The sequence below is a fragment of the Eriocheir sinensis genome, chromosome 4 (assembly GCF_024679095.1).
Source record: "Eriocheir sinensis breed Jianghai 21 chromosome 4, ASM2467909v1, whole genome shotgun sequence".
NCBI lineage: Eukaryota > Metazoa > Arthropoda > Malacostraca > Decapoda > Varunidae > Eriocheir > Eriocheir sinensis.
This window is the reverse complement of record NC_066512.1, coordinates 16,347,199-16,369,455: the sequence shown is the minus strand read 5'-3', so window position 1 is coordinate 16,369,455 and position 22,257 is coordinate 16,347,199. Positions and strand designations below refer to the sequence as shown.

General features: G+C 44.6%; 1 protein-coding gene across 3 annotated transcripts in view; it reads right to left on the bottom strand.

The window, feature by feature from the left end:
* The window catches only part of LOC127009073 (monocarboxylate transporter 13-like), a 159,775-nt gene that overhangs the window by 92,328 nt on the left and 45,190 nt on the right, over nt 1-22,257 (bottom strand). For all 3 annotated transcript variants that reach the window (XR_007761570.1, XM_050881790.1, XM_050881815.1), the window contains exon 2: nt 20,763-20,804. The gene's annotated coding sequence lies outside the window, so the exon portion shown is untranslated. The remainder of the gene's footprint in view (nt 1-20,762; nt 20,805-22,257) is intronic.

Here is a 22,257-nt window from a genome sequence, read left to right as displayed (position 1 = left end):
CTTAATGATCTACACCTACCTGAGCCTCTGTTCCCACGCACACCTTATTCTGACGTCACCTGACAACCACATCCTGATACTCTTCTAACGCCCCTTAATAACATCTCCCTCTTTTTAACATCTCCCTTTTAAACATCACCCTTTTTAAACATCTCCTTCCATAACATATCCAAATATAACATCTCCCTTTTTAAACATCTCCCTTTTTAACATCTCCCTTTTTAACATCTCCCTTTTTAACATCTCCCTCTTTAAACATCTCCCTTTTAACATTTCCCTCTTTAAACATCTCCCTCTTTAAACATCTCCCTCTTTTAACATCTCCCTTCATACCAACATCTTTTTAACATCTCCTTACTTTAACATCTCCCTTTTTAAAGTCCTTTTAACATCTCCCTTTTAAATATCTCCCTTTTTAAACATTTCCCTCTTTCAACATCTCTCTTGAACATCTCCCTCTTTAAATATCACCTTCTTTAACATCTCCCTCTTTAAATATCACCTTCTTTAACATCTCCCTCTTTAAATATCACCTTCTTTAACATCTCCCTTTTTAACATTTCCCTCTTTAAACATCTCCTTCTTTAACATCTCCCTTTTAAACATCTCCCTCTTTCAACATCTCTCTTGAACATCTCCCTCTATAAATATCACCTTCTTTAACATATCCCTTTTTAACATCTCCCTTTTAAACATCTCCCTCTTTAAACATCTCCTTTTTAACATCTCCCCTCTTTAAACATCTCCCTCTTTAACATCTCCCTTTTAAACATCTCTCTTTTTTAACATTTCCCTCTTTAACATCTCCCTCTTTAAACATCTTCCTTTAAAACACCTCTCTTTTTTAGCATCTCCCTCTTTAACATCGCCCTCTATAACATCTCCCTTTTTAACATCTCCCTCTTTACATCGCCTCGTATCTGCAGCTTAATATTCTCACTTTCACAAAATTTTTCCCTTACTATTAAATGACTTTCTACACCTCTTTACATAGTCTCGCATTGTAAACTCGTGTGTGTGGTTGTAATTTCACTTTCTGCCTCTCTTTGTACAGTCTCGCATCCTAAACTTGATATATTTACTCAGGAAATTCACTCGCCACTTACAATTAAATGGTTTCGTACGCCTCGATGCTCTGTTTGATGGTATTAAGGGGCTATTTCACTGGGCAAATTTTCCGTGTATCTTCAGTCAAACCACGATTTCCGCTGGCGTGGTTCTCATTTGTTTCTTGTCATTGCTGCTGATGATGATGGTGAGTAATACCGTCATCCTTCGGTGAAATTTACTGTAGCTTTGGAAGATCGTGGACGCGTCTGTAAACCACGGAAATATGAGAACCACGCCAGCGGAAATCGTGGTTTGACTGAAGATCCACGAAAAATTTGCCCAGTGTAACAGCTCCTTCATACACATTCACCCACCGAAAAAAAACTACATCCATACAGAAACATTGCGCTCTTTGCATGTGTGAGAGTGGGAATATTAAGCTCCAGATACGAGACGATGCAAAAAGGGAGATGATAAAAAGGGAGATGTTAAAGAGGGGGATGTTCAAAAGGGGGATGTTATAAAAGAGATGTTAAAGGGGGAGATGTTATAAAAGAGATGTTAAAAAGTGAGATGTTAAAAAGAGAAATGTTAAAAAGGGATGTTAAAGAGGGGGATGTTCAAAAGGGAGATGATAAAAAGGGAGATGTTAAAGAGGGGGAAGTTCAAAAGGGAGATGATAAAAAGGAAGATGTTAAAGAGGGGGATGTTCAAAAGGGAGATGATAAAAAGGGAGATGTTAAAGAGGGGGATGTTCAAAAGGGAGATGTTAAAAAGGGAGATGTTAAAGAGGGGGATGTTCAAAAGGGAGATGATAAAAAGGAAGATGTTAAAGAGGGGGAGATGTTAAAAGAGGGAGATGTTAAAAAGGGAGATGTTAAAGAGGGGGATGTTCAAAAGGGAGATGATAAAAAGGGAGATGTTAAAGAGGGGGATGTTCAAAAGGGAGACGATAAAAAGGGAGATGTTAAAGGAGGAGATGTTATAAAAGAGATGTTGAAAAGGGAGATGTTCAAGAGGGACATGTTAAAAAAAGTGAAATGTTTAAAGAGGGAGATGTTGAAGAGGGAAATGTTAAATGTTTCCTCCCCATTATTTTCCTTTTTTTTCCCCCCCAAGTTACAGTAGTTACTTTCCCTCTTCCCTCCCCTTCTTTTACCTCCCCATTATTTACCTCTCCATTATTTACCCTTTCCTGTCTCCCCTATGTCGCTGCAGTACTACATAAAAAACACAATAGTCTTTCCACTCACACGACGTAACCTCCCCACTTTTTGTTTTAATCGTCTCAATTACGTACTCTCTTCCTTCCTCCCCACCCGTCACCTCCCCCAGACACACTATCACCCCACCACCAGTTCCCATCCCACCCCACCACCCTGCTCTTCACCCCGCCCCGCCCCGCCCATCCGTGACTCACCTGGTTCCGTTGCAGTACCTGTGGAAAGTGAGACGAGTATGCAAGTGAACTCTTTGTGTCTGTTTCTATGTGTGTGTCATTCTGTCTGTCTGTCTGTATGTATGTATGTATATCTTCCTTCTTTAGTCCTTCGCAAGCGTCATAAGGGAGGATGTGATGAAGGGAGAGGAATAAGAAAAGGAAAGAAGGAAAGAAATGAGGAGGAAGGAAAAGAAACAAGAGAAATGAGAAGGAAGAGATAGGAGAGCAATGAAAAGGAAAAAAAATAAAGAGAAATGAGGAAGGAAGAAAGAAAGAAGGGAAATTAGGATGGAATGAAAGAAGGAAAAAAAGAAAGGAAGGAAGGAAGGAAGGAAGAAAGAAAAAATAATGTGAAGGTAGAGAATAAGAATGAGAGAGGGAGGGAAATCACCGCATCATTGTCTGAGATAGTGGAGTGAGAGAAAGAAAAAGGAGGAGGAAAGGGGAAATGAAGATAAGAATAGATAAATGGACGGAGGGAGGGAGGGAGGGAGGAGGAGGGAGGAGAGAGAGAGAGAGAGAGAGAGAGAGAGAGAGAGTGAGAGAGAGAGAGAGAGAGAGAGAGAGAGAGAGAGAGAGAGAGAGAGAGAGAGAGAGAATGAGGAAAATTTGCCGCTGCTCGTTACGGTGACATGAGCTGCGATGAGTCACGCCCATCTCTCTCTCTCTCTCTCTCTCTCTCTCTCTCTTTTCTCGTTATTTTCTTCCATTTCTTTCTTTCTTCTCATTTTCCCCCCTTTTTTAACTTAATTTCTTAGTAACCTCTCCATTCTTTCTCTTCCACTACTAACCCTCTTTCCACCTCTTCCTCCACCCTCCTTGCACCTCCTCCACCTTTCCGCCAGGCCAACTCCTTCCTCCTCCGCCTCAACAACTTCCTCTGTTCTTGCAAACTTTCCGGCACAAAACACCCTTGAGAAGATGGGCCGCCTCGCCTCCAATCTGGGGCAGGTGTAGGTGGAGGTGAGGCGCCGGAGAGGGACCTACCTATACCTGCCTACCTGACAGCCCCGCCCACCTAGGAACATAAGACATAAGAACGTAAGGAGTCTGCAAGAGGCTGGTAGGATTATACAAGGCAGCTCCTGTGAACATAAGCTCCTGTGGACCTAACCTAACCCCACATAACTTCACTGTCCATGAATATATCTAACTATTTTTTTTAATGTGGCTATCGTGTTGGCACTCACAACATGACTGCCTAACCTGTTCCATTCATCTACCACTCTGTTAACAAACCATTTTTTGCCCATGTCCTTGTTGAATCTGAACTAATGCAGTTTAAACCCATTATTCCGAGTCCTACCCGGTTCTCTTACCAACAGAACTTTATTAATATCCCCCTTATTAAAGCTCTTCATCTATTTAAAACCTCGATCAAGTCTCCTCGCACCCTTCACCTTTCTAGAGAGTGCAAATTTAATTGTTTAAATCTTTCCTCATATGCCAAGTTTCTTAACCCGTGAATCATCTTAGTCATCCTTCTCCGTACCGATTCTAACATTTTGATATCCATCTTAAAGTAGGGTAGCCAGAACTGAACTGAAGAATCAAGATGAGGTCTAACCAATGCAAAATATAGCTCGCTGGCGCCGGTGCTCAAGGCCGTGATGCTGAGTTCACACATTTACGATTTGTGGTCCACGATGTCCTCCCGGAGAGCAGGTGGCAAGTGGGCCATGATCTGACCGCCGGATTATCCCTGTGGGGGCTGTAAAACGGTGTACAAAGGTAATACGCCGGAACGCGAACGACGTTCCCGGACCATTCGCGACCCCCCCACGGAGCCCTCCCGACCCACTTACGGCGGCCACGGAAAATGACAGTGTATCACCAAGGTTACAGCCGGTGACCCACGACCCAGCCACGACGACCACGATGAAGTTACGGACTTGCCTAGGTGCCTTCCCGGTATTTCACGGACATCGGCGCCTAACCGTTGTAGCATCTTGGTATTTCTGCCGATGTATAAAAAGGGGGCGTTGCTTGGAACCGGCACCAGTCCACAAGTGTCCCTCGTGAACGCAACAACGTGGAAGAGAGCGACCTAGCCAAACTGAGGATACTGATGCTGCTCAAGCACAACATGGAGTGTCTCGCCATAGAGAAAACTATACTGGAACTGATTCAGTTGACAAAAAAGAAGTCGAAAAAGAAGAGGATTTGGGTGAAGCCCTACCTGACGTGACGGCCTATCTTGGGTCATTATGTCACTCATGAAAGAACTGGCAGAGGAAGATCCAGAGCTGTACAAAAACTTCCTCAGGGTGCTCCTGCTCCTGCTCCTGCAGCCACTCCCCCAGGTCCATCTCTACCGCCTCATCGCAAGAGTGGTCGCGGCCTTTTTTCTTCCATTTTCCTGGGGCTGAGTAGTTCCCTCTTGCGTCTGGGTAGCGGTACCTTACTCCTGCAGGGGGGACTGGGGCTGTTCCGTTGCCATCTCGGCTGCTGCAGGGGCTGATAACTCCAGTCCGTCGACCCGCAACACGTGCACGGAGGCGTCAGAGCGCTGGGTCATGGTGATGTACGCGCGGGGAGGTCACTGGACCAGCCCGGCAGCGTCCCGACAGCTTTATGGGGTCGGTAGGCGTCCGCAGCACACGTTATCATACCGTGGCTGAGCGGCGGAATGTCACGGATATTTGCGATGGCTTACCGACGTTCCCGGTGCTAGCCCGGACCCTTCCCGATGCCATCCCGGATAGTCACGGCATTTGACAGTTGTCGTGGTGACCCACGATCATTTTGCTCGCACCATAATGATCGTGAGACACTGCCGACTTCCAAGGTTTTCCACGGCGGGGTTACGATGCCGCGCCGGATATCCAAGGTATGTCAAGGATAGTCACGGATACACTGCCGACTGATCATTTTTGCGTGTCGGGAGGGCACCGTGACCACAAACCGTGGATGTGTGAACCCAGCATGAGCTGAAAGGCCGGCGGGAGGACTAAGCGTGCCTCTGAACCCTGGTACTCTAGAGAATACATGTTTGACGAGAACATCTTTGCAGAGTTAAAAGAAAAATAACGATTGCGGGGGAAAATGAGCGCGGGCGAGATGCGGGATGTTTGGCGCGGAGGGGTCATGGCACACTCCCCATGAGTCGCCAGTGCCAACTTCCACCCTGCCAGAGCCATGGTTTATTCCTACAGAGGAGTCATGGCACACTCCCCATGAGTCGCCAGTGCCAACTTCCACCCTGCCAGAGCCATGGTTTATTCCTACAGAGGAGTCATGGCACACTCCCCATGAGTCGCCAGTGCCAACTTCCACCCTGCCAGAGCCATGGTTTATTCCTACAGAGGAGTCATGGCACACTCCCCATGAGTCGCCAGTGCTAACTTCCACTCTGCTAGAGCCATGGTTTATTCCTACAGAGGAGTCATGGCACACTCCCCATGAGTCGCCAGTGCCAACTTCCACCCTGCCAGAGCCATGGTATAATTCCGCGGAGGAGTCATCTCACACTCCCCATGAATCGCTAGTGCCAACTCCCCCCCCAGGCAGACCCATGGGATATTCCTCCTAATTGGATCCTGCTAATTCCGCCCCCGCCAGAGTCATGACATGATTCCGTCTTCCGAATCACCAATCCCAACGTATCCGGATTCTCCCGTGACAACTCCGGAATCTCCCTTGACAAGTTCTCCGGAATCTCGTGGTCCAAATCCCACGAGGGGCACCCCGGCACCTCCAGGAGACTCCTCTTCATCTGATGATTCGGCGGGACGTATAATTCACCACCACCACAACCACGTGCACCACCACTCCCACCACCACGTGCACTATCATAACAAGACTTCCCGCACAAGGAAACGTTCCTGGTCAACGATAAAACCACCCAGGCCGAAGCCGGACAAGCCCTTCCCACCGGCACCGCCCTTCCCCCCTCCGGTGCCGGAACCATTCGCGGATTACATCCCTCTGCCCCTCTAAAAAATATAAAATATAAAAAAAAAATGAAAAAGGCAAAAAAATAGCAAAAGGACAAAAAAAAGGCCAAAAAAATCACCAAGAAACAACAAATACCCCAACGTCAACACCCAAGGCCTCCTCATCCCTCTCCCCAGGATAGGAAGTCCCTCACACACACACAACAACCGCCCAATCACGTCAACACCCAAGGCCTCCTCGTCCCTCTCCCCAGGATAGGAAGTCCCTCAAACACACACACAAGAAACACATCTACATCAACACCAATAGCCACTCCTCGTCCCTCTCCCCAGGATAGGAAGTCCCTCAAACACACACACAAGAAACACATCAACATCAACACCAATAGCCACAAAAACAATAGCCACAAAAAACAATAACCACAAAAAACAATAGCCACAAAAAACAATAGCCACAAAAAACAATAACCACAAAAAACAATAGCCACAAAAAACAATAGCCACAAAAACAATAACTACAAAAAACAATAGCCACAAAAAACAATAACCACAAAAAACAATAACCACAAAAAACAATAGCCACAAAAAACAATAACCACAAAAAACAATAGCCACAAAAAACAATAACCACAAAAAACAATAACCACAAAAAACAATAGCCACAAAAAACAATAGCCACAAAAAACAATAACCACAAAAAACAATAGCCACAAAAAACAATAGCCACAAAAAAACAATAGCCACAAAAAAAAAAAACCACAAAAAACAATAACCACAAAAAACAATAGCCACAAAAAACAATAGCCACAAAAAACAATAGCCACAAAAAACAATAGCCACAAAAAACAATAGCCACAAAAAACAATAGCCACAAAAAAACAATAGCCACAAAAAACAATAGCCACAAATATAAACAATAACCAAAAAAGCACAATACCTACAAAAACAATAGCCAAAAACAATAATCACATAAACAAATAATTACATAAGACATTAACCACACCATTTCCTTCTCCTCCTCCTCCTCTTCATCTTTCTTTTCCTTTCACATTTTCCTCCTCATCGTCTTCCTACATTCATCCACCTTTCTTTCCACTCTCGTCCATTTCTACCCCATCACAACGTCTTCTTCTTTCTCGCCATTTTCCATCATTTCCTCCTCCTCTCTCTTTTCCCTCTACCATTTACATCTCATCCTTCCCCCCATCAACCTTTCCTTCCACTCCTGTCCCTTTCTTCCCCATCACCACGTCTTCTTCTTTCTCTCCATCTTCCATCATTTTCTACTCCTCCTTCTCCTCTTCCTCTTTCCTCATCGCATTCCTTCCCCCATTCACCTTTTTTCCTCTCTTGTCCCTTTCTTTCCCATCGCCACTTCTTCTTCTTCCTCCCCAGTTTCCATTATTTCCTCTTCCTCCTCCTCCTCCTCCTCCTCCTCGTCTCTAAGTTGTTATATATTGCTCGCCTCAAATGTACACACGCAATACTTCTTCTTCACTCGGGACATACATCAAAATGGTAAGTCCAGTCCAGTCCAGTCACTCAGTCCTCGTTTCTCTTCGTTCTTTTGCCTCTCCCGTCCGCCCAACACCACCCGGGCACTGCAATTTTCTTTCCGTCGTTTCTACATTACCGTTTTATTTCTCTCTCTCTCTCTCTCTCTCTCTCTCTCTCTCTCTCTCTCTCTCTCTCTCTCTCTAGCGCTATTTTTGCAATATAGTTTTCACCTTTTCCGTTTTCTTCGTCTGGTAATTACGTTTTCTTTCATTTATGGACACTTTTATTTCGTTTTCTTTGTCTCAGATTACTCTCTCTCTCTCTCTCTCTCTCTCTCTCTCTCGTGGTTTTGAGGTAGAGTCAGCGGGGTTGTTTTCTTCTTCTTTTTTATTGTTGTTGTTGTTCTCGCGTGTCATCATTGTTGCTTTGACGGAGGACCTGCGTGTGAGCGTTTTTCTTTTTTTTGTTTGTTTATTCGTTGTTTGGTTTGGTCATTCTCTTGTGGGCCGGACACGAGATGGGGTCCTGGGAGGGAGGGAAGGAAGGAAAGGAAGGGCGGAAGGAAGGAAAGAAGGGGAGGACACGATATGATGGTTTCGTTCCGTTTCTGACAGGAGGAAAGGAGGAAGGAATGAAAGGTGGAGGAAAAAGGGGTATACAAGAGAAAAGAAGAAGCGGAATGGCAAGGAAGTAGGGGGGAAAAGAAGTAAAAAAAAAAAGAGGATGAAAAGGGAAGGGGAAAGAGGAATGGTGAGGAAGGAGGATGCATGGAAAAGGAGAGGATAAAAAAGGGATATGAAAGGGAAAGAGGGTGAAAAATGAAAATAAGGATAAAGGAGGGGAGAAAAAGGGAAACACAAATGAAGAGAGTCGAAGGGAGAGAAATGAATGACAGAAGGAAGGAAGATGATTAAGAAAGGTAAAGAGCTGGGAACGGGATAAATATGAAATGGAAAGAAAAACAATAAGGAGAAATAAATGAAAGTCAATTGAAGAGTAGAGGAGAGGATAAAAAAGGAAAAGGAAGGGAAGGGAAGGAAAGGGAAGGGAGGGGAAAGGAAGAGAAGGGAAGGGAAGAGAGGGATGGGAAGGGAAGGGAAGAGAGGGGTGGGAATGGAAGGGAAGAAAGGGGAAGGGAAGGGAAGGGAAGGGAAGGGAAGGGAAGGGAAGATAAGGGAAGAAAAGGAATGGAAGAAATGGGAAGGGATGGGAAGGGAAGGGAAGGGAAGGGAAGAAAAGGAATGGAAGAAATGGGAAGGGATGGGAAGGGAAGGGAAAGGGAAGGGAAGGGAAAGGAAGGGATGGGAAGGGGAAGGGAAACATTAGCATATAATCGAGGGTGTAACACATTAAAAAAAAGTGATGATGCAAATGTATACAGGACTGGAAACTGACCTTACAAACACACACACAACCCCCCCTCACACACCCCTCCCCTCCTACCCACACCCACACACACGCAACCCCCCCTCCCCCTACCTCCCCCCACACACACACGGACCGGATGACTAATGGCAATGTCACTCGGTTTGCCCTGCGCTTTCTTTCCGTGGACGAAGGGATTTTGCTTGTGGCGTGGGGAGGGCGGGAGAAAGTGTAAGTGCTGCGAGGAGGGGAACACTGCTAGAAGGGAGGAAAGAGACGGGAAACAGAGAGAAGGAGAAAGTGGGGCGCTGCTGGGAGTGAGAGAGAGACGGGAGAGGGACAGGAGGCGGGGTTAGGGAGGGCTGCTAAAATGGAGATACAGAGAGGGAAAACATAGGACGAGGGAGAGCTAAAAGAAAAGGGGAAAGAGAGGGGAAACAGAGGGATGGGAAAAGGGGGAGCTGCTGGGAGTGAGAGAGAGACGGGAGAGGGACAGAAGGCGGGGTTAGGGAGAGCTGTTAAAATGGAGACAGAGAGAGGGAAAACAGAGGACAGGGGAAAGGAGGGATAAAAGAAAGGGAGGAAAGAGAGGAGAGACAGAGGAGAGGGGTAACGAAGAGGTGCTAGAAAGTAAAAAGAAGGGGAAGAAAGGAGACGAGGGAAAGGAAAGCAGCTATAGAAAGGAGAGAGGGGTGACAAGGACGAGGGAAAGGAGGGATAAAAGAAGGGAGAAAGAAATGAAAGACGAGGACAGAGGTAACGAAGAGCAGCTAGAAAGGAGAATGAGAAGGGAGAGAGACAGAGGACGAGGTAACAGGGAGCTGCCAGAGGAGAGACAGCGAAGGGAGAAAGAGGAGGAGATAGACGGAGGAGAGGACGGGGTAACAGAGGAGACGTGTGGAGAAGAAAACAAAGTGAAAGAAGGTAAAATAAGTAATGGAGTAAAATGAAAGCGAGTAAATGAGAGAGAGAGAGAGGACGAGGTAACGGGGAGCTGCCAGAAGAGAGAAAGAGAAGGAGAAGGAGATAGACGGAGGAGAGGACGAGGTAACAGAGGAGACGTATGGAGAAGAAAACAAAGTGTAAGAAGGTAAAAAAAGTAATGGAGTAAATAGAAAGCGAGTAAACGAGTGTGACAGAGGACGAGGGGAGAAGGGGAAGGGAGATAGACGGAGGAGAGGACGGGGTAACAGAGGAGACTAGGAAGAAAACAAGGTGAAAGAAGGTAAAAGAAGTAATGGAGTAAACAGAAAACGAGTAAATGAGGCTACTGAGGTGAACCGTGGGAGGAGAACAGGTGACGGTGAGGAAACTTAAGTGAGGAAAGAAAGAGGAAGGGAAGGGGAGTTTCAAGAGAGGAGGACGAGGAGGAGGAAGGCAGGAGACACAGGAGCAGCGAAACTAAACACGTAAGAAGAAGAAAGGGAAGAAGAAACGGCAGGAAAGAAAAGCCGTTGAAGAGAAAGGCGGTTAAGGAGAGAATCATTTAAAGAGAGAACCAGTAAAAGAGAAAAGCAGTTGGAGAGAAAAATTGTGAAGAAGAAAAGCAGATGTAGAGAAAAATTGTAAAGAAGAAAAGCAGTTGGAGAGAAGAATTGTGAAGAAGAAAAGCAGATGGAGAGAAAAATTGTGAAGAAGAAAAGCAGTTGGAGAGAAAAATTGTGAAGAAGAAAAGCAGTTGGAGAGAAAAATTGTGAAGAAGAAAAGCAGTTGGAGAGAAAAATTGTGAAGAAGAAAAGCAGTTGGAGAGAAAAATTGTGAAGAAGAAAAGCAGCTGGAGAGAAAAATAGTTCAGAAGAAATCAGCTGGAGAGAAAAATTGTGAAGAAGAAAAGCAGCTGGAGAGAAAAATTGTTGAGAAGAAAAGCAGCTGGAGAGAAAAATTGTAAAGAAGAAAAGCAGATGGAGAGAAAAATTGTTGAGAAGAAAAGCAGCTGGAGAGAAAAATTGTAAAGAAGAAAAGCAGCTGGAGAGAAAAATTGTGAAGAAGAAAAGCAGCTGGAGAGAAAAATTGTTAAGAAAAGCAGTTGGAGAGAAAAATTGTTGAGAAGAAAAGCAGCTGGAGAGAAAAATTGTTGAGAAGAAAAGCAGCTGGAGAGAAAAATTGTTGAGAAGAAAAGCAGCTGGAGAGAAAAATTGTTGAGAAGAAAAGCAGCTGGAGAGAAAAATTGTGAAGAAGAAAAGCAGTTGGAGAGAAAAATTGTGAAGAAGAAAAGCAGATGGAGAGAAAAATTGTTAAGAAGGCAAGCAGTTGGAGAGAAAATTTGTAAAGAAGAAAAGCAGTTGGAGAGAAAAATAGTTCAGAAGAAAAGCAGTTGAAAAAAAAGCAAGTACAGAGAAAAATGAGAGAAAATCAGCTGAATATAAAAAAAAGGTTGAGTGAAAAAAAAACGTAACTGAGAGATATGTAGCAAAAAATAAAAGGCATTAATAGGAAAAAAAATAATTATGAATGGAAAGTGGACGCGGTGATACTAAAGAGAGGGAAAAAGAGGAGGAGGAGAGAGAGGGGGAGGAGGAGGAGGAGGAGAGTGTTCTGTAATGATATGTTCTCTGGTGTTAGTATCCCTCACAAACTCGACGACACCCTTTGCTACATCCTCAAGACCGAATTATCACCTACGCACAGATATACACCGTCATTACAGAACACTAATAACACCAAGAGAGGGGGAGGGGATGAGGAATAGGAGGAGGAGGAGGAGGAGAGTGTTCTGTAATGATGTGTTCTGTACTGCTAACATCCCTCACAAACTCAACGACACCCTTTGCTGCACCCTCACGACCGAATCATCACCTACGCACAGAAATACACCATCATTACAGAACACTAATAACACTAAGAGAGGGGAAGGGGGCGAGGAGGAAAAGGACGAGGAGGAGGAGGCTGGACAGGAAACGTTTTAAAACACTCCCAATCGGGTTTCATTAATCCCCCCTTCCACCCACCCCTTCCCCGATCATCACCAACACATTAACACTGACGGAAGGAGAGACAACATACACACACCAACCTGGGAATTCGGAACGTGTTCCTGTGTCACGTCCAACACAGACAGACAGACAGACAGACAGACAGACAAACACGGCAAAACAGAGATGGGTAGGTATACATTTACACTTCCCTCGCCAACTCAACGACACCTTCTACAACACCCTCACTACACCCTCACGACAGTATTATCACCTACATAAATACATCATCATTACAGACCGCTGATACAAGCACACTGTACGATCTCTCTCTCTCTCTCTTTTTAAACATAATATTTCTGTACAAAAAGGAGGCTCAAAATTACACTCTTTATGTATAACTATTTGAAGGGCCTGTGTATGGAGCAAAATTAATTGTCCACTGTTGCACACATGTATACAAACATAAAAATACAAACAACAAAAATGATAAAAAATACATGTAAAACAATTTGCATTAGTGTCACTTTGTCACTTTACGATTGTACCACAAGCGCACTCGGGTGTCCCTCACGCCACCTGTGAGCGGCCAGTTTCACCTGCTGCGTATTCATGTTCTCCACTTGAGGAGAGCTGCCGTGAACATGTTCCACAGGCGTGTGGTCCTGGCTGTATAGGTGCGCTGGTTCTGTCTGGAGTGGGATCGAGGTACCTCCACAAGCTGGTCACTGGAGAGTGCAGTCCGGGTGAACTCGCGCGCGCACACACACACACACACACACACACACACACACACACACACACACACACACACACACACTCACTCACTCACTCACTCACTCGCACACTCACTCACACACTCACTCACACACTCACACACTCACTCACTCTCACACTCACACACACACACACACACACACACACACACACTCTCTCTCTCTCTCTCTCTCTCTCTCTCTCTCTCTCTCTCTCCTCAAGTTATGAAGAACAAACCCTGAAGTGAAAGCAAAGTACTAGAAGGAGGAGGAGGAGGAGGAGGAGGAGGAGGAGGAAGGAATCATGTCATCTGCAGGTGGGAAGCTGGTGCGTTGAGGGAAGAAGGGGAGAGGAAGAGGAGGAAGGAGGGAAGAGGAAGGAAGAAGGGGAAGGAAGAGGAGGAGGAGGGGGAGGGGGGGTAAGCGTCACCTGCCCGCAACCTTCGTGAGTGAGTGAGTCAAGGATGGGAGGAGGGGGGAGAGGAGGAGAGGGGGAGGTGGAGGGAAGGAGGGGGAGGGGGAGGGAAGGAGGGGGAGGGAAGGAGGGGGAGGGGGGAGGAAGGTAAGAAAGAGCAGATGATTATAGAGGAAATCGTCAAACCTTAGCATTAGTAAGTAATCTCTCTCTCTCTCTCTCTCTCTCTCTCTCTCTCTCTCTCTCTCTCTCTCTCTCTCTCTCTCTCTGCAGCATCACACACACACACACACACGAGAGCGTTTTCTGCACACACTCAAGTAACTGTGAATGAATGAGAGCACACAAGGGAATAAGTGTGCGTGTCTGTGTGTGTGTGTGTGTGTGTGTGTGTGTGTGTGTGTGTGTGTGTGTGTAATGGTCGTATACATGGATTGCTTTCCTTACATTTTAATCCTTCTGAACACTCCACAAACCTTCCTTCTTTCCTCCCTTCCTTCTTTCCTCCCTTCTTTCTTTCCTCCTCTCCCTTTCCTCTTCCTCCCACGTAACTACCTCGAATCGCCCTCCTCTTTCCTCCTCCCTCCTCCTACAGTGCACCCTCGAGACCTCTTGGCAGCATGATAGAGGAGGAGGAGGAGGAGAAAGAGGAGGAGGAGGAGGAGGAGGAGGAGGAGGAGGAGGAGGAGGAGTTAGTAAGAAGATATGAAGTGAAGAAGCTCGAGATATTTACTGGAGAAAGGAAGTTGAGGTTAGTAAAGTATATCGTTAGTTTACGTTTCTGTTGTTGTTGTTGCTGTTGCTGTTGTTGTTGTTGTTGTTGTTGTTGGTGGTGGTGGTGGTCAGGGAGGAAGGACAAAGAGGTAAGGGGGTTTGATAATTCGATGCGATAACAACATTGATTGCGACACCAAGATGGCTATACAGAGAGGCCGACGGGAGAAAAACAACAACATAGATACTGACTGAGAGATATGAAAATTCCTAACACATACACAGACGTTATAAAAATAGAGAGATGGATAGATAATAGACAGTTAAATAGACAGACGGATATATATAGTTTACGATGCCTTTACATGTCTGTACTTGCTTAGTATTTAGATAGAAAGGTAAAAATGTATGCAGATAGATATATAGATAGATAGGTATAGATAGATAGAAACCGATGGGAAGATAGATAAACTCAGACAGATAAAGACTCAGATAGACAAATAGTTGAGTAAAGAGAAAAAAAATCGACTCAGCACAAAGATAGATAGATAAAAACCGATAGAGATAGGACAATAGATAAATTCAGACAGATACAGACTCAGATAGACAAAAAGCTAAGTAGAGAGAAAAAATAAACATTGCCTTAGATAGAAAGATAGTTATAGATAGATGAAAACTTATAAAGTGTTACCAAGATAGTTTAACAGACAGACAGATACAGACTCAGATAGACAGATAGCTAAGTAAAGAGAGAAAAAATAAATAAAAGTAAATAAAAATCGACTTAGAGATGGTTATAGATAGATTAAAATCGATAGATAGATACCAAGATAGATTAACAGAGACAGATACAGACTCAGATAGACAGATATTTAAGTAAAGAGAGAAAAATAAATGAAAATAAATAAAAATCGACTTAGATATCGTTATAGATAGATTAAAATCGATAGATAGATACGAAGATAGATTAACAGACAGGCAGATACAGACTCAGATAGACAGATAGTTAAGTTAAGAGAGAAAAATAAATATAAATAAATAAAAATCGACTTACAGACACAAAGAAAGAGGAACAAAAGAAAGGCTCAAGTTACCAATCGAGATAATCCAACTCTCGTCCTAATTGATGTTACTAATCCCATCGCGTGTGTGTGTGTGTGTGTGTGTGTGTGTGTGTGTGTGTGTGTCCCCGAAGCCTTCAATAACGTGACATTAAAAGGAATACCTGCCATGTTTGTCCTGTGGGGGGGGGGCGGGGGGGAGGCGGGGGGCGATGAGGGGCGGGGAATGAGTCGGATGGAGGGGGGGGGGGGGCTGGGGCGATAAGGTCATGGGAGTGAGGGTGAGGTGGGGAGGGCGAGAGTTGAGGGTTGGGAAAGGTTAGGGTGGGATGGGATGGGGTTAGGTTGTGTGAGGTAGGAAGAGGAGGAGGAGGAGGAGGAGGAGGAGGAGGCTGGGATGGTTGGACATGATACTTTTTCTGCATATATAATTGTCATCCCCACCGCTGCCACTGTTTGTTGTTGTTGTTGTTGTTGTTGTTGTTGTTGTTGTTGTTGTTGTTATTGTGCTGTGGTGTGGCTTATGCGCGTGACGTGTGACTATAATGACGCCAAGTTTATTTAAAGGGCATCAGTAGGCCATCCATGAAAAGCAATGCAGACTCACTCACTCACCACGACGTTGTGAATAAATGCATATCGAGGATTATTATTGAGGCTAACATTATAATTTTTGACGGGCCTGCGCTGGCAATGGAGAGGGGCCTGAAACTTCATCAACGGTAAACAGTAAGCAATGGTGGAGGAAGTGTGGGGTAAGAAGGTAAAAATTATGTTGACAGATATAAACAGATAGAGAGATAGAGGTAGAAAGATAGATAGATAGGCAGATAGATAAAGACACAGGTAGATTTACAGATAGATAGATAATTAAGTAGATACAGACAAATAATATAAAAATCGACTCATTACTAAAACTATCTTATATTCTTGTGTACGTGAATGAGGAGGAGGTGGCGGAGGAAAGCAGCAGAAATGTGTGTTTTTTTTATGCTGGATTCGAAGGGAAGAGTAAATAGTTCACAAAGAAGAAAAAAACATTGAACAAAGCACTATGGGTTCCTACACGATATCTACGGGCGGAGGAGGAAGTGGCGGCGGAAAGTAGCAGAAATGTGTGTGTTTTTTTTATGCTGGATTCGAAGGGAAGAGAAGGTAGTTCACAAAGAAGGAAAAACATTGAACAAAGCACTATGGGTTCCTACATGATGTCTACGGGCGGAGGAGGAGGTGGCGGCGGAAAGTAGCAGAAATGTGTGTGTTTTTTTTATGCTGGATTCGAAGGGAAGAGTAAGTAGTTCACAAAGAAGGAAAAACATTGAACAAAGCACTATGGGTTTCTACACGATATCTACAGGCGGACGTAGCAGAAATGTGTGTTTTTATGTTGGATTAAAAGGGAGGAGTAAGTAGTTCACAAAGAAGGAAAAACATTGAACAAAGCACTGTGGGTTTCTACACGATACCTATGGGCCGCAGCCGCATACCCTTGAAAGAGACTATATACTACGGCTGTTTCTTTTTCTCTCTGATAATAAACCACAAACTCAAAGAGGATACGAAATGCCAACACCCACACACACACCATCCCACCCTCCCACCCACACCCACCAAAAAATATATATAGTTTCCTTTCTCTTATAACTACCTTCTTTCTTCTTTTTTTTTTGGGGGGGGGGGAGGAGGAAGGGAGGTCTTTGGTGTGGCCTTTCATCTCTCTTTGCCTTCCCTCACCACCACTACCAGGAAGGCTCTCTCTCTCTCTCTCTCTCTTTGCCCCAGGAAATGAATAGCAACGAGGGAGTGAAGGGAAAAAGGACAGGTTCGGCGCCACACAACTTGTTCCTATACCACGATGTTATTATTATTACCTTGCAAGTGGTGGTGTTGGTGGTATGGTTAGTGTGATGGTGGTGGTGGTGGTGGTAAGGGTTGCTGTTGTTGGTGGTGGTTGTGTTGGTGGTGGTGGTGGGTAATGGTGGTGGTGGTTTCATCGAAGACGTATAGAAGACTCGCTCTGATTTTAGTGGGCTTCACCGCGTGGCAAGGTACACACGTGAAGGAGGAGGATGAGGATGAGGGGGAGGAGGAGGAGGAGGAGGCGGAGAAGCTGCTTACACCAACACTTCTTTAGTTAAACAAAGAACGAAAAAAGGATTGGCAAACGATGAGGAAGAGGATTAGAAAAAAATAGAATTAGAAGAAAAAGAAAAGGCCGAAGAAGAAGAAGAAGAAGAAAACAACCATGAATGAATGTGAGGAAGAGAAGAAGAGAGGAGAGGAGAGGAGAGGTATAGTTAAAGGAGAAGGAAAAGGAGAAGCGGAAATGGAAACGAAGGAAGTATAGAGAAGCGGAAATAACGGAAATGACGGAAGAGGAGGAGGAGGAGGAGGAGGAGGAGGAAGAGGAGGAGAGAGAGCGAAGGGGAAGGAGGAGAGAGAGAGAGAGAGAAGAGAGAGAGCGAAAGGGAAGGGGAAGGCAGCGGAAGGAAGGAAGGAAAGAGGGAAGGAAGGAAGGAAAAAGAACAGAAGAAGAAGAAGAAGAGGTCAAACTGAAGCAAGGGCAAACACGATAAATAAATAAAATAAAAAGCAAGATATATTAAGAGGGAAACATAAAATTCTTAACATACTACTTCCTCCACGGCCGCGCTGCAAATTTATCCCTTGGCGGGTGAACGGAATGGGGGAAGGAGAGGGGGGAGGGGAGGGGGATTGCCTGCTACACCCCTTCTCCTGCCCCGCCCCCGTTACCCCCTTCACCTTCCACCTCGCTTGTCCCTTCAGGTGCACGAGACCAATTAGGCACACAGGTAGAGAAGCCCCACACAGGTAACAGGTAAAAGGTGCCATGAATACTTGACTTTATAATGAGCAGAAAAATAACCAATAGCATGGCGTAAATAAAATAATATAAATGATAAGATAGTATTGCGTAATAGTAATAATGATTTAGTGTAATAAAGTAAACATGTAGAAGTGTAATAATGTAGTAGAATAGTATTACAGTAAAGTACAATAGATAATATATATAGGCGTTACTGCAGCAGCGCCTTGTTTTTTTGTTTCCCCTTGAGCTGCCACCCTCGCTTTAAAAAATAAAAATAAATAAACACTATAAATAATCGTTCTGGCATATTTATAAAAAAAAACTGCACCAATACGACGTTGCTATGACGGAGATTCTGTAAACAACACTTTTTCTCTATAACTTCTAAGAAAAATAAATATAAAAATTAAAATGGAAACGTTGATGTGCAAACGTTAAACCTCCTAATGAGTTCGTCTCGGGGCACCTGCAACGTTTTCATGGCTAGAAGATCATAAGCATTCTTTATATCTTGACCCTAACCTTGCCCGTGTTGTCCTTTCGCTTACTTTTATTTTTTTATCAAGGGTATAGAAAGAAGAGGAAGCGTGTTAGTGGTGACGGTAGAGGTGGGGGAGGAGGGAAGACAGAAGGAGTGTATAGTTGTATGGTGTAGGTTTTCGCTTTATTTTTATTTTTCTATCAAGGGTATAGTAAGCAGAGGAAGTGGGGTTAGTGGCGAAGGTACAGGTGGGGAGAAGGAAAGACTCTAGGGGTAGCACTCCCACCCTCTCTCTCCCCCATCACCACCCCCCATCACCACCACCACCAACCCCAATCATCCCTTCATCACCACCACGTCACACCAACACCACCACCAAACCCCCATTACTCATTCACCCCCCCATTCACCTCCCATCACCCACACCCATTCCCACCACCACCATCAGCAGCCCCATCACCATGACCAACATGTAGTAAAACCATGAAATATTTCGCTGCATCCTTGAAAAAAAATATAAAACTGTTTTCGGGCTGTGCGTTATAAACAGATGAGAATTGAATTACTGCCGCACACCATTTCTGCCAACACACACACACACACACACACACACACACACACACACACACACACACACATCAAGGTGATCTCTCTCTCTCACTCTCTCTCTCTCTCAGTGTGAGTTAGAGAGAGAGAGAGAGAGAGAGAGAGAGAGAGAGAGAGAGAGAGAGAGAGAGAGAGAGAGAGAGAGAGAGAGAGAGAGAGAGAGAGAGAGAGAGAGAGAGAGAGAGAGTCGACAGGTGGATGGATGAGTGAATGAGTGAGTCCATCAAAGCAAAGAGAGTCAATCAGTGAATAAATAAAGGTGAAAGTGAGCCAGTCAGCGAGCAAGGGAGCGATAGATGGAGGTGTGGAGGGAGGGAGGGAGGGAGGGAGGGAAGGAGGGGACAAGGGAGAGGGGGAGGAAGGGAGGGAGGTGAGTGAGAGGAGATATAATCGAATGGAATCGCTGATAACACACACACGTGACAGGGGTTGAAGGAGAGAGAGAGAGAGGGAGAGCATCGACACAGCATCCCTCACTCACTCTCTCACTCTCACTCACTCACAAACTCACTCTCACGCTCACGAACTCACTCACGAACTCGCTCACGAACTCCCTCACTCTTTCTCGCTCACGAACTCGCTCACAAACTCACACTGATGGAGAGAGAGAGGGTGGCTACGAAACACGATGAATCACACACTCACTCATCTACTCACCCTCTCTTACTTCCTTACTTATTCACTCCCTCCCTCGGGAACAAAACAACGTGGAAGAGAGACAGGGTGGCTACGAAACACCATAACTCACTCACTCACTGTCACTTACTGTCACTCACTCACTCACTAACTCTCACTCACTCAGTCACCAAATGGGGAGGCTGCTACACGACACACACCTTAACTCACTCATTCACTCACTCTTACTCACAATAGGAAAGTGGATATGCAACTTACTGTTCCCCCACTGACTGACTGACTGACTACTAACTGGCTGACTGGTTGGCTATATAGCTGGTTGCATTTTTATCTCCCTGTAACCACCACAAACCACCATCACCACCACCACCACCACCACCACCATCAGGCTCCATCTTTTTCTTCCCCTCCTCCTCCTCCTCCTCCTCCTCCTCCTCCTCCTCCTCCTCACCACAACAACAATTACCTCACCACTATTATATCGCAGTTACGAGGGGCCAATGTAAACTCTCTCTCTCTCTCTCTCTCTCTCCCCCCTTACCCCCCCCTCTCCACACGTGTCACCCACCCCAGCCGGTTCATCCTTAACATACAACAATGACAATGACGAGAATTCTTAAACTCTATCGTGCCCAACATTTTTACATCTCTTTGACTTGGCAACCACATGTTTCTTTACTGTAATCCTTTCCTCAATAGAAGCCCTTGAGAGTGAAAGTTCTGCTGCAGCCTCTCTTCCTTGACCTTATCTTTCCCTCGTATTATTAGCCTTGCTCCTGATTCTACTCTTCTGATGCATTAGGAAGAGGAGGAGAAGGAGGAGGAGGAGGAGGAGGAGAGCCCAAAGAAGTGAGTAAGTGAGTGTTGTTGCTGCAATCTCCTTTGTCTGCTAATCTTTCAGCCTCCTTTGTGTGAGGGTAAACATTTTTTTTTTCTGGGCATCACGAGTACAAGGAGGATTAACCTTTTCCAATTAACTTGACCTCTGTTTGCCCTCTTTTTAGTGACCACACACACACACACACACACACACGCACAAAGGCACAAACATTCAGTAGCACCTCTCGTAACACCTGTAATAAGAGAAGGGACTCGCATCTTACCTGGCGAAGTCTTTGAAGGCAGCGACCGACCGTCCGTGACACCTGAGGGAAAGAGAAAGTAAATAGTCATTAAATTTATATCGAAAGCACCTGGACGATTTAAATGTAGGTGAACAATTATAATGGTGAGTATGACTTCCTTTAAATAACCACGATACATATAAATCCATTTCCTACGTATAATTATCGCAAAACTAATTCAATTCCCTTGCAAATAATGAATGGCAATGTGATCAAAATCCCCGTATATAATAATGGAGGATAATTTAACTCCCTACATAAATAGAAATAACAAATATAACTCAATTTCCGATATATTCTCATTTTCCTAACTACCTGGCTGGCCCCTTCATTAGTCCACACACCTGAGAGCACGGGATGTAAGCTTGGAATCATTAGTAGAATTGTGTTAGTTTTATTCTATCAGTATTATTTCATTAGTAGTATTGTCAGTATTATGGTATTGGTATCATTGGCAATATTTTATTCTTGTATTATTTATATTGCATTATGCTGTATCGTCTTATGCCTCAGTCTCATCTAGCTAACAAGCCCCGCCATTACTGTTAATCCGCCTTGCATACATTATTAAAGGTGACTTGACGTTTAAGTTTTGTTTTTTTCTACTTAACTTATTTTTTTCATTTCGGCTGAGTTTTCCTTGTTCTCATCTACACCTTCCCTCCCTCATTCATTTCTTCCTTCATTTCTTCATTCATTCCTCCATTTATTCATCCATCCATTCATTCATCTATTCATCCATCTATCCATCCATCCACTCATTCATTCATCCACTCATTCTCCACTCCCTACCCTTCCTCGTGTTTTTTAAGTCCTTCACTTTGACTAGACTTTCCCTCTTCTGTTCATCTCCTCCCTTCTTCCTCATTTCTTTCATTCCTTCATATTTATTCTTCTCTACCTACACTTTCATGTTTTTTTTTTTTTCAAGCCTTTCATATCGACTAGTTTTACCTTCCTCTTTTCATCTCCTCCTTCCCTGCCTTGTATCATTCATTTAATCTTCTTTTCCTGCTTTCCCTTATATCCTCTCTTCCGACCCTTCCTCGATCCTTCCTTCCTTCCTTTAATTCCTTTCATCCTTCGTCCCTCTCTCCCTTTCTTTCATCCATCCTTCCTTTCTCTCTCCTTACCTTCCTTCCTTTCATCCATCCTTCCTTTCTTCCTTTAATTCCTTTCATCCTTCCTTCCTCCCTCTCCCTCCCTTCCTTCTTTTCATCCACCCTTCCTTTCTTCCATTCAACCATCCATTCTTTCTTCCATCCTGCACGTTCTTTCCTTCCTTCCTTCCATTCTTCCTCCCTTCCCTCCTGCTCTCCTTCCACCTTTCCTTCCTTCCATCCTTCCGTCCTTCCATCCATTCATCCTTCCTTCCTCCCATCCTTCCTGCTCTCATCCCATCCTTCCTTTCTTCCTTCCTTCCTTCCATCCTTCATCTCCGTCTTCCTTCCTTCACGCGCTTGTTTACTCTCAT